The following is a 10,412-nucleotide window of genomic DNA, read 5'->3' on the forward strand; positions in this document are numbered from 1 at the left end:
CTCAGCATCTCAGACACTTTTTAATTCATCTTTAACATCAATGAAACAATGTTACTTTTCAAAACTTCAAACAAGCAGTGACAAACACTGAGGCTACAGTCTGCATGGTTCATGTCAAAGGCCCTGCACCAGTTTGGCTTAATTCTACTGCAGGTTAGAATTAACTGCAGCTCTCCCCATTGGGATTTTGGTTTTTTTTTTTCCTTTTGGGAGTGGGGGTAGTCCTGACTAACCAGTTCATGATAGATCTTCCAGATGCTAGTCACAAAGGCTTGAGGATATATAGCTAAAATCCCTAGTCAACCAAAATCATCAGTTATGAAACAAAATACATGTTTAATCATGTCCAGAGGAAAGGACTAACTAGAGCATGCATTATTGATTAAAGAGAGAAGTCCTCCCCATTTCTGCCTCCCTTTTAGTGAATAATGTCATAAACATGGGTTTGTTACTGGTAAAGCCCTCAGAGGACATTCTCCTTTTAACTGCTAAAGTTAATCTACCAGATGACAGAAAAACTGAAATCTGAAGGGCACTGAACTCTACATATCAAAGGGCACAGGAACATCAAGATCTCTTTGGGGATACTTTGATCTCATGAGAAGCAGTCACTGTCAGTCACCAATGCACAAAAGTGACCCAGCCCCTGGAAAAGGCTATTACCTGCCCACTGAAGTCTGTAGTGCTGGTGCTCATTGTAATATGAAGAGTTGGCCATCCATAAAAAAGAGAAATGAATGACTATGTTTACTTGCCTTATATAAAAGCAGACTTAGGAAGAACTGTTCTTTTAAGAGTTTTGTTCCTGAACTAGCATGTTGACTTGTTTGAGAAGGTAGAAGAGCAATTACTCTCATAGAACAGACTGCTGGCTGATTAATAGGATGATTTATTTTTCTTCCAAACAAATTAAGAACTGCATGATTTCAGAAAATATTGTTCTTGAGCAAATAATTAAAAGCAAAATACCTGTTTTAGTCAGAAACCGCTGCTAACTGCAATTCAATTAAGCAGTCATTAATTCCATCCTTGAAGAAGGCTGGTGCTCTATATAGAGCAACCCACTATTCTGGAGATAGTTCAGTGATCTGAGTCATTCCTATATGCACAACTTATATGCAACAACAGCAAAGCAACTGACATAATTCTAAGCATTAGCTCTGCTTTTTTTCTTGCCCCCCCCCCCTTTTTTTTTTTTTTTTTTTTTTTTTTTTTTTTTTTAATGTTAAATGTCTACACTTTGGCATTGAGTAAAACCCTGACAGCACAGAGTCATAATTACCCTCTGCAGTGGATTCACACTTCTCTGTCCTCATGTTCACTGACAAATTTCCAATCCATTTATTAAGTTAGCAAATACCTATATACAATTAAATATACAAGTATTTAATTTCTTTTGATAAAACTTGACACAAATCAATTACCAGTTCTTATGCCAGCTTTCTCTTGTAGCAGACACCAACCTGTTGATTTTCAAACTCTAGATTTCAGATTACAGCTCACATACAGAATTTACAGAACCCGTTGACTGAGGCCAAGGATTTTTATAAATATAAACACTACAAAAAACGGAAACTGACACAAACAGCATTTAGAGTAGGCCTAATTTTATCTTAATGAAAAATATATTAATATTAATGCCTGTTCCTGCTTACTAACAGAGTTTTAGAAACCCACCATTCTTAATAAAAGAACTATAAAAGTAAAGACAGTCAACAACCTGTGACTGGAATTATTTTTGAAACCACTATCCTGGTATCTTCCCTACTGTCATTTACATAAAATCCTGCCCAGATTATGCTATGATACATTATTCCTATTCAAATTCACTTGATGGAATAAGAACTGTGCATTTTTAAAGCAGATTTTAGGGGCAAATAGCTCTTAAATGGAATAAGCATGTATATGTTACTACAGGAATCACTGTTTGTGTGGTTTACTTACAATCTGCATGCCATGTTTTACACAGAACTTTTTGAAAAAGTTTCTTCTTTTGTACACCAAGGACTGCATTCATATCACCTCATTTAACCATTTAAATGATGTATGTCTAGTTCAGAACAATCATCTAGACCATTTTCATAGCGGAGACAGAAGGACATATCTATAGGCAATTCATCCAGCTTGTTCTGAATGCCTGTAATAGGACTGGACAAGTCACTTTTTGTAATGTTATCCTCCTTCCATGGACTAAGGAGCAAGCCAAGAAACAATTCAGGACAAGACAAATATATTTCAAATGGTTCTACATAGCATATGTGAATTATATTTCATAATCTTAACCCAGTTTGAGGGGATGGGAAAATGTGCTGATTCCTACAACATAAGATAAATAAGTAGGTTCATATCTGGCAATAACAGCTATTTTGGTTTTGAAAATCGCTAATTTATGTGGTGGTATTGCCAAGGAGCTCCTGTACAGATCAAGACTTCTCAGCTCTGGATGCTGTATAAAGAGAGAAATAAATTATATTTCCTGAAAACTACAAATTCAGACTAAAAAATAAGAAAATTGCTTTAAGATATAACCAAAACTTGTATTATTTCACAAAAGCCATGAAACATTACCTTATCATTTTTTAAATAAACTCTGGACAAATCTTTATAACCACCATGGTACATAAAATACGACTCTCACCATTAACCACCTATCAAATCCTGGTGGAGTAAATATTTTTCCTAGAGGTATTGTTAAGAGAAAGAAGACTTGCTAGTAAAAAGGTCATGGTGCTGCATTCCTGACTCTGGTAAAAAAATCCACTGAGTTCAATAGATGTTTTGCCTGAATACTGATGACAAGATTTATGTTTTCCCTTTTCCCATCTGAAACGTGCACTTCAGTCATTGTGTCATTTTAATGGCCTTGTAATGGGAAGTCCCTCTAGGTTTGGATTAGTTGCTTCCTACAGTAATCTCATATTGCTGAAACATTATAATCACATAAACACAGTTTCCATATGCTAATTCTGCATTTGTTTTGATTCGGTAAGCACATTTTAATGGCATTAGCACAGATTCTCTGTAGACCGGTGTGAGAATCATTTCATTGCCATTACATTACAATGTGAGATTAGAGCAACATTAAATGCAGATTGCTCTGACATAAAATTACAAAAGAAAGCAAAAAGAATGGCTCAATGGGTATTAATTGTATCCAGAAAAAGTTAAACACAGCTGCCATTTAGAAACAAGGGCTGCCCTGGCTGCATCAAGAGCATTTTAAGTGGGTCTTTCCTTTATAACCACACGGCCGTGGAAAATGTGACATAGCAGAGGCTGATTATGTATTTACAGATGGAGGGAATGTTTTCAATATTCAATTCTAGTTTGAGCAACCCCTACAGAGTATGGGAAACCCACTAATTAGAAATATGTGACACATCTGTAGGAAATTACTATTAGTTAGTCTATGCTGTGTCATCTCACCGTTCCCCATATGTAAACATCTTGTGACAAGGGAAAAAGTTAGCAAGACAAAGGAAGAGGAGAGACAGAGAGTAAGAGAACACGTGTAGACTATGTCAGGAAGAATAAAAAAAATTAACTTATTTTTCTCTTCCCTCATGTTTCTGCCAAGCCTGTAGAGGTTTACAGAAAGGAAGGAACTCAATACTGCCCACACAGTTCTTCCTTTTCCCCACCAGACAAGCAAGCTTTCTAACCTCTCAAATGGATGGATGCCAGAACTACTTTACCTTCTTCAAAAATATATTCACAAGTGCTAATTACGATGCAAAGATGCCTGAAACCCAGCACTCCCTGAGACACAGATTTCAGTAAGCATGGCTTTTTTGCTCATGCATGTTGTCAAGGAAGCACAGCAACAGGGGCTGTGGAGCTGAGCTTGCCACAGCTGGGTGGCTGAGTGCAGCAGGAGGACAGAACTTGCATTTGCTCCAGGACAGATGGAGACTCACCTGTCATTTAGTCCAGCAATTCCCTGTGCACCAGTCACCGCAAAGGTGTCAAGGACCTATGACACTGTACTCCTACACAGGCACTCTCACACCATCACTAATTTGTATTACACAAGATAGGAACACATCTTATATTGCTTTTGCATTATTCTGCCCAAGAAATAGAATTTGAAAATGAGTGGAAGTAGTGAAAAAACTGAGGTTTCTGGGAAAACTCCAGTCTCTCCTGTAGAAATTGCAGGTATTCTGCTCTGAAGGTGACAGATTATTTTAATTAGAAGTCATAAATGTTCTTTCCTGTCTTCAGAATTGACATTAGTCAGAAGTGGCATTAGTCTTTCTCCTCTCCCAAAATGGAGTTATGAGAGCACCATGATTTGCTGAACTTCAAGCTAACTCAAGGCTTTGTGTCCTAAGGAATGATGTCACACAGGAGATTTTTCATGCCTTGAATGAAGTCCTCATGAGAGAGGAAGGCAACATTTATGTTGCCTCTCTCTCACACAAACTCCTCCCTAACCCCAAAGGAGTATATGCTGCAGCTCTTCCCTCCCTTCGTGGGGCACCTGCCCTTTCCAGCTTTGGGTGGCTGTATCTTCACGCAGCATGTATAACAAACCTCACCATTTCAGACGCCCAAACTCTTGACTGGGTAGAAATTGGCCAACAGACTCAAAGCCTAGAGAACTCTTGGGGGGGTTATTTAAAAAGCATCATCTACGCTACCTTGCCACATTTTTTCATGAAACACACTATTCTAGAAATACTCAGAATAGTGGGTTAATGTTGTGGCCTTCAGTAACCCACCTCTGGTCCCCAAATCATTCGAAAACATATTTCCTTAAGAAGCTAGCTAAAAGAAATGCTAAATATTGCTTTTCCCTAAATTTTCTATAGATGGTTTGAGCAACCAAAAACCTTTACACTACAGAAGTGAGAAGGAATACTAAAAGTAAGACTTTATATAAGGTTGCAGTATGTGCTATGAAAAATAATTAGGAGAGCTTTAGCCAAGCCTTATATAATCCAACTATGATAAAGAGAAGTCCCACCAAAATATGCAGGTACACACACTCCACAGCAGCTACAGTGCTTTAGTAGTACTGTCAATGTTCTACAGTCTAAAAGCAAAGTCACTTAAATTTTAAGAGAAATGTAAACACTAGTACACATATGGGAAAGGCCAATATATTGACCCCCTGCCTACAGGACCTACAAAAAGCACACTCGGATAAGGAGCTGGGTAAGCGAGAAGCAAAGCTTTTAAATGTTCACCTGAAAGGAAAGAGAAAATTCATACAGCACCTTCCCTCCGTGGCTTAGCTCATGGCAGACTAGACCTCCCAGCTTTGCATGGTTTGAGGGTCCTGTTCTGGCTCTAGCCAGGCTTATCTAAATCAGACTGCTTCCTTACAGCTGAACTGTCACACCAGGACAAGTGCAGTGCCTCGTACCAGTCTCACAGGGTGGAGAAACCTTGGGGATCAAAGCAAGTACGTGTGATTTGCCCCAAGAAGCAAAGTCCAAGTCACTTCTCACAATTTTTTTCCAATTTGGTTAAAGTTTAGCTGTTCTGACCAGAATAGTCAGACTTCTATTTTACCTTATTTCTGTGCAGATAACAGTCTCAAAATCTGGGCTTCTCTGAGCAAAGTCACATTGAAGTTTCTCTTCCTCAGAGAGATCTGAGACCAGCATACCCCTAAGTGTTTTTTCATTAACATCTCTTTAGAAGAACTTCAGGGGATTTTTCATTTTGGGCAGCTTCCAAAATTACTCCTGATAAAAGGTCAGATAAAAATTCTCCTCCAGGGTCAAACATTACATTAATTATATTTTACATGCACACATAGTGTTTTTAGGCCAAAAATCAGAACTGAAGTCACATTATGCTATATGCAAATATGGGCTAAGTCCTGCATGTTGATACATACATTCATATTCCTAGGACTTAATGGACTCACATTTGCTTCTCAAGGGTTCTGGGGTACAAGCACATACTCTCTTTCTTGCTAGGACAAGAAGTAGAAAAAAGTCTCCTTTTCAGGAATGCATATCTAGCCTTCACTCCCTCTAAATTTCAAATTTGAAATAAGCATACGTCTAACTCCACTCTTTGCTGTTATTCTCATTGACTTTGATTGGTTTTCTCTCTACTTAAGGTCACATACACATATTTTCACATGAGCTTAAACATTTCAGTAAGCATGAAGCATTATCATTTACTTGTACAGTCCTACAGAGCCACACCAAACCACTCTATGATCTTTACATGCAGAAATGCACCACACAAATCTAAGCAATGGATGAGTGATATGCATTACTACCTCGTAATTAAGACTGAACATTACTATCTAGAAAAATTCAGATTAATGAACCCCAATGTCAGCTTTGCCACAGAACACACCAGTCACTGATCCACTGAGACCTGTAAAGCCATGCATGGTGGAAAACAGCATGGGGATTTGGTTTAGTGTCTCATTCAATATCACAGACTGCAGCAACTGAAATAAGCAGGGGCTTCCAGAAAACCACCTTCTTTACTAGGGAGTCATGAGCTTAGATGTACAGAACTAAATTCAATGTCCCACTACTGCAAAAAACTGTATCACAAAATTTGCAACCAATTTGAAGACCTAATGGGAAAAACACCCTGAGAAAAGCCTTTGGACTGTGACTGGAAATGGAAGCTGTATGTCCTTCTCAAGGTCCACTTCTGCTCTAAAGAAACAAGCCCACACAAGAAAAGTTAATGTGAGTCAAGGGAAAGCTCAAAGCTGATGGGTGCAGCTCAAGGAGCATCTCTTACCTCAGAGACTGCCTTTGTCAGTCTCTGCATGCTGCATGCTTTGTCAGTGGTCAGAGTCAACGACCTCTAGCTTATACAACTCCTGTTGTTTCTAAGTTCTTACCCCCATCCACAACAGTGGAATGCTAGGAACAACCAACACACACAAGCTGACAAAACTGTCAGGTCTCCTACATATCCTTCTATTTCTTTTCCAGGTATTGCTGAATCTTCAGTCTTAACCAGAACTGGACACAGAACCCTGCTGCTGTTTTGCCTTTTTGAACTACAGAATTTCTGAAAGAAGACACAAACTCAGTATTTTTGTCCTGGAAACTATTATCTGTCTTTCAAAAAATCCTGGCTACCCAGTCCAAAGTGAACAACAAAGCAAAAAATCGTGCAATAAAGTTTACAGAATACCAGAATTCAAGCATTAAAACCAGCTGAGGCTTTCCAGATCCATCTGCCAAAAGGTACACAAATCACAGCAAAAAAAGAGGTACATTCCTTTCACTTGATCACTAATCCTCACTGTAGTGACTCTGGACAGGGCAAAGGCAACTGTGGGATAAAACAATTCTCCCTTTACATTTTGAGGAAAGAGGTGAGAGCCCAAAAGGGCAGAAAAAGGGAGTAGTTCAGCAGGTAACATACTGTTCTTTGATCCTACCTCCTCCACAGAAGTTACTTCAAGAAAAACTCTGTGGCTTTGGCTACACAAAAGTAGGGTTTCAGAATATCTTTGAGAAGAGCAATTCTACATTTCTGAGATCCAAGTAAAAATTGTGATTTACGTAAAGCTGCCATCAAAGAGAAGATGGTGGTGGTCTTTCTTCTTACTTCCTTTTTATCTGAGTAGTTAAATACCTGTGAAACATATTTCAGCTATTGTTAAGATAAAATGCTTTTTTTGGACTCCTAACAACATACATATTACTGCCAGACCAAAGACATGGCCACTGCTTAGAAAATTCTGAGGAAGCTTTTTAATTTGTGACCAGAAAAACGACATTGAAGTAGAAAACCTACCCTACCAGTTTTAAGATGTAATTTCTTCTTAGAACAAGAGGGATGGGATACTCCCCTTCCCTTCCAATACAGCTTGCAATCCAATTTTCCAGAAATGCAGAAAACATAAAAGAGTTCAAAACTGTTCTGAATCAAACCAGACTTGAACTTTAGGTTTCCACAGTCTAGATGGATCTCTAATTCCTTCATACCAGACAGGTGGCCAGTCTGATGCAAACAGAAGCATCACTGTTTTCATGAACCTTAAAAAGTCTCCGTTTCATCTGACTGAAAAATGAATTTGTTCAGTATTTCAAGTCCTGAAAGATGGGGAAAACATTTTAGATCTACATCAAGTGAAATAAGGAAAAAAATTCACAGAATGTTCAGAGGCATAGTCCTTTAATAAACACAGAACTCACTGGAGCCATATGCTTCACTATATACTGATTTTTATGTGTGAGAAGCAAGCTGATGGCTCCCTAACTGTAGAGGGAAGCTGTGACACTTGTTCCTGCTGCACCATGCACTAATTTAATAAATTAGCTCTGGTCACCTACATGAAATATAATTAAGCATCTGAATGCCATTGTTGCCACCTTTGATTATAACTATGAAAATGAATGTGATGATGATGATGATAGGATGGAAAATATTATGTCTGTTAAATTCCAAAACATGAGAGGCATTCATAATAAATGACACTTATGTAGTCTCTCATAAAATAATCCCAAAGTACCTGACAAAATGATACAAAACTACTTATTAGAAGCACTGCTTCACCCATCACTGAAACACAGCCCCCAGCAGAAAGAAGGCAGCAACCTTTAAACACTACAGAATATATTATGACGGAGGACATTGAATAATGTATCCAGTGTTAAGCAGAAGGGAATTCCAGACAAATAAAACAAAATTTCCCAAAAGTAAGTGATCTGCAGCTAAAAATTTGTTGTAGTCACAAACTGTCACAAGCATACAGAATTGCCTCTAGCACACAGAAGATACCACCCTTAACAATTTTTACAGGTATCTTAGAGACAATATATACATTCAAGTACTTGCTAGGCTCCTCAGAACTCCTCACGAACAGGACCTGTTTGCTTCACCTTAAGACCAAACTAACCACAACACAGGACCTGCTGCAGAGGGGTTGCCAAAACCCAAGGCCACTGCCCAGCAGTGGCTCCAGCACCTGCTGAGGCACATTAGGCAGGGGGAGCAGAACCTCCCTGGCTCAGGCTCAGCCTCCCTTCCGCAGCTCCCGAGCCTCTGCCAGGGCAGCAGGGACCTGCCACAACCGTGTCGTGGCACGGGCAGCAAGCCTCGGGCCACCGAGAACAGGCACGGCGTAGGAATCCCAACAGGGCACACGGGCAAGTCTGGAGCTTTGCTGCTGAGCCTTGACAAGCTTAAGCAACTCTGGAAGCCTCTTGCAGAGGGCTGCCGGTGCTTCCAGATGGAGAGGCAGCTGAAGGCAGACTCTGAAGGTCCCAGTTTTGGATTGAGGCATTTGTTCCTTCACAGAGACACCCTCAGGAACGGTTGGGAGAGGAGTACTAGAGAGGACGTAGTTCCAATATTTAACTTGTTATGGCTGTACAAATATTAAATACCAGCACTAATAATAGCAGCGTAGCTGCACTCACACAGTGAAGCCGCCGGAGCTCGGGGCTTACTCTGTTGGCAGCTATCAGCCGGTGCTGTAAGACGCCTTTGCAGAGAAGAGCTGCCCGTCCCCTCACACCCCAGCCCTGCCTGACCCAGCCGCCGTCCCGGCCACCTCTGCCCGTCTGCCCCTCGCCCCGCGGGGCCGCACCGGCCGAGCCTGACCGGGCCCGCCGCAGCCCCGACCGGGGCCCGAGCCCGGCAGAGCCCGGCAGAGCCCGGCAGAGCCCGGCACAGCCCGGCAGAGCCCGGCACAGCCCCGCGCTTCCCGCCCGCCCCGGCCCCGAGCCCCGCCGGCCGCCTCCCGCTCTCCCGCCTCGGACCTTCCCGGGCCAGCAGCGCAACGAGCCAAAGTCGCTCTCGCCCCTCAACTCGGGCGAAGTTTCCCGGCCCGGGCGCCCCGTCGGGCCGAGGGCATTAGGGGCGGGCCCGGCCCGGCTCCGGGCCGCGGGAGGTCACGGAGCGGCCCCGCGGGCGCCCCCAGGCCCCGCTCGCTCACCGCGCGGCCCGGGCCCTCCGCCGGCAGCGCCGCACCCGCAGGGCCCCGCCGGCAGAGCCGCGACCGCCCCGAGCGGGGCGGGACTTCCCGGGGACGGGAGCGAGTGGCGGAGCCGGCTGGGGGCGGCAGGGCCCGGGGTGCCGGGCGGGAGGGCGGGAGAAGGGCCGGGGAGCGGAGCGCTGCCCCTGGGCCTCCATGCGGGGACCGCCCAGCTCGCTGCCCGCTCCCGGCCTCAGGAGCTCTCCCCGGAGCGAGGGAGGGGCAGCTGTGCTTTGTGTCATCTTTGGCTCCTAGTACGAATGAGAGCCGGTGGCTGTGAGCATCCTGCCTGTCCTTGTGCGTACCCCCTGTTTGCACAGGGGGAGGCTGCAATCTACTGAGTCATTCCGGGGAGGCGCGGCGGGGCGGGGGCGGGAGCTCGCGCAATATTTTCTGATATACCCTTCAATGCAAATAGGAGGGTTGAAGAGGCACTTCCAAGGGTCTACACACAGGATGACTATGACTACTGGAAGAAGGTGCAGGTTGA

General features: G+C 42.8%; 1 protein-coding gene across 5 annotated transcripts in view; it reads right to left on the reverse strand.

Moving 5' to 3' along the window:
- Positions 1 to 9,908, reverse strand: part of PTER (phosphotriesterase related) — a 20,788-nt gene extending 10,880 nt beyond the window's left edge. Inside the window, exon 1 of one of the 5 annotated variants that reach the window (XM_083884685.1) lies at positions 9,884 to 9,908. The gene's annotated coding sequence lies outside the window, so the exon portion shown is untranslated. Of the gene's footprint in view, positions 1 to 5,192; positions 5,435 to 9,707; positions 9,834 to 9,883 lie in introns of those variants that run through there. The other 4 variants (XM_083884682.1, XM_083884684.1, XM_083884683.1 and 1 more) reach the window with 4 other exon arrangements.
- Positions 9,909 to 10,412: the final 504 nt, after the last annotated feature.

The sequence above is a fragment of the Zosterops lateralis genome (genome assembly GCF_965231275.1).
Source record: "Zosterops lateralis genome assembly, chromosome: 1".
NCBI lineage: Eukaryota > Metazoa > Chordata > Aves > Passeriformes > Zosteropidae > Zosterops > Zosterops lateralis.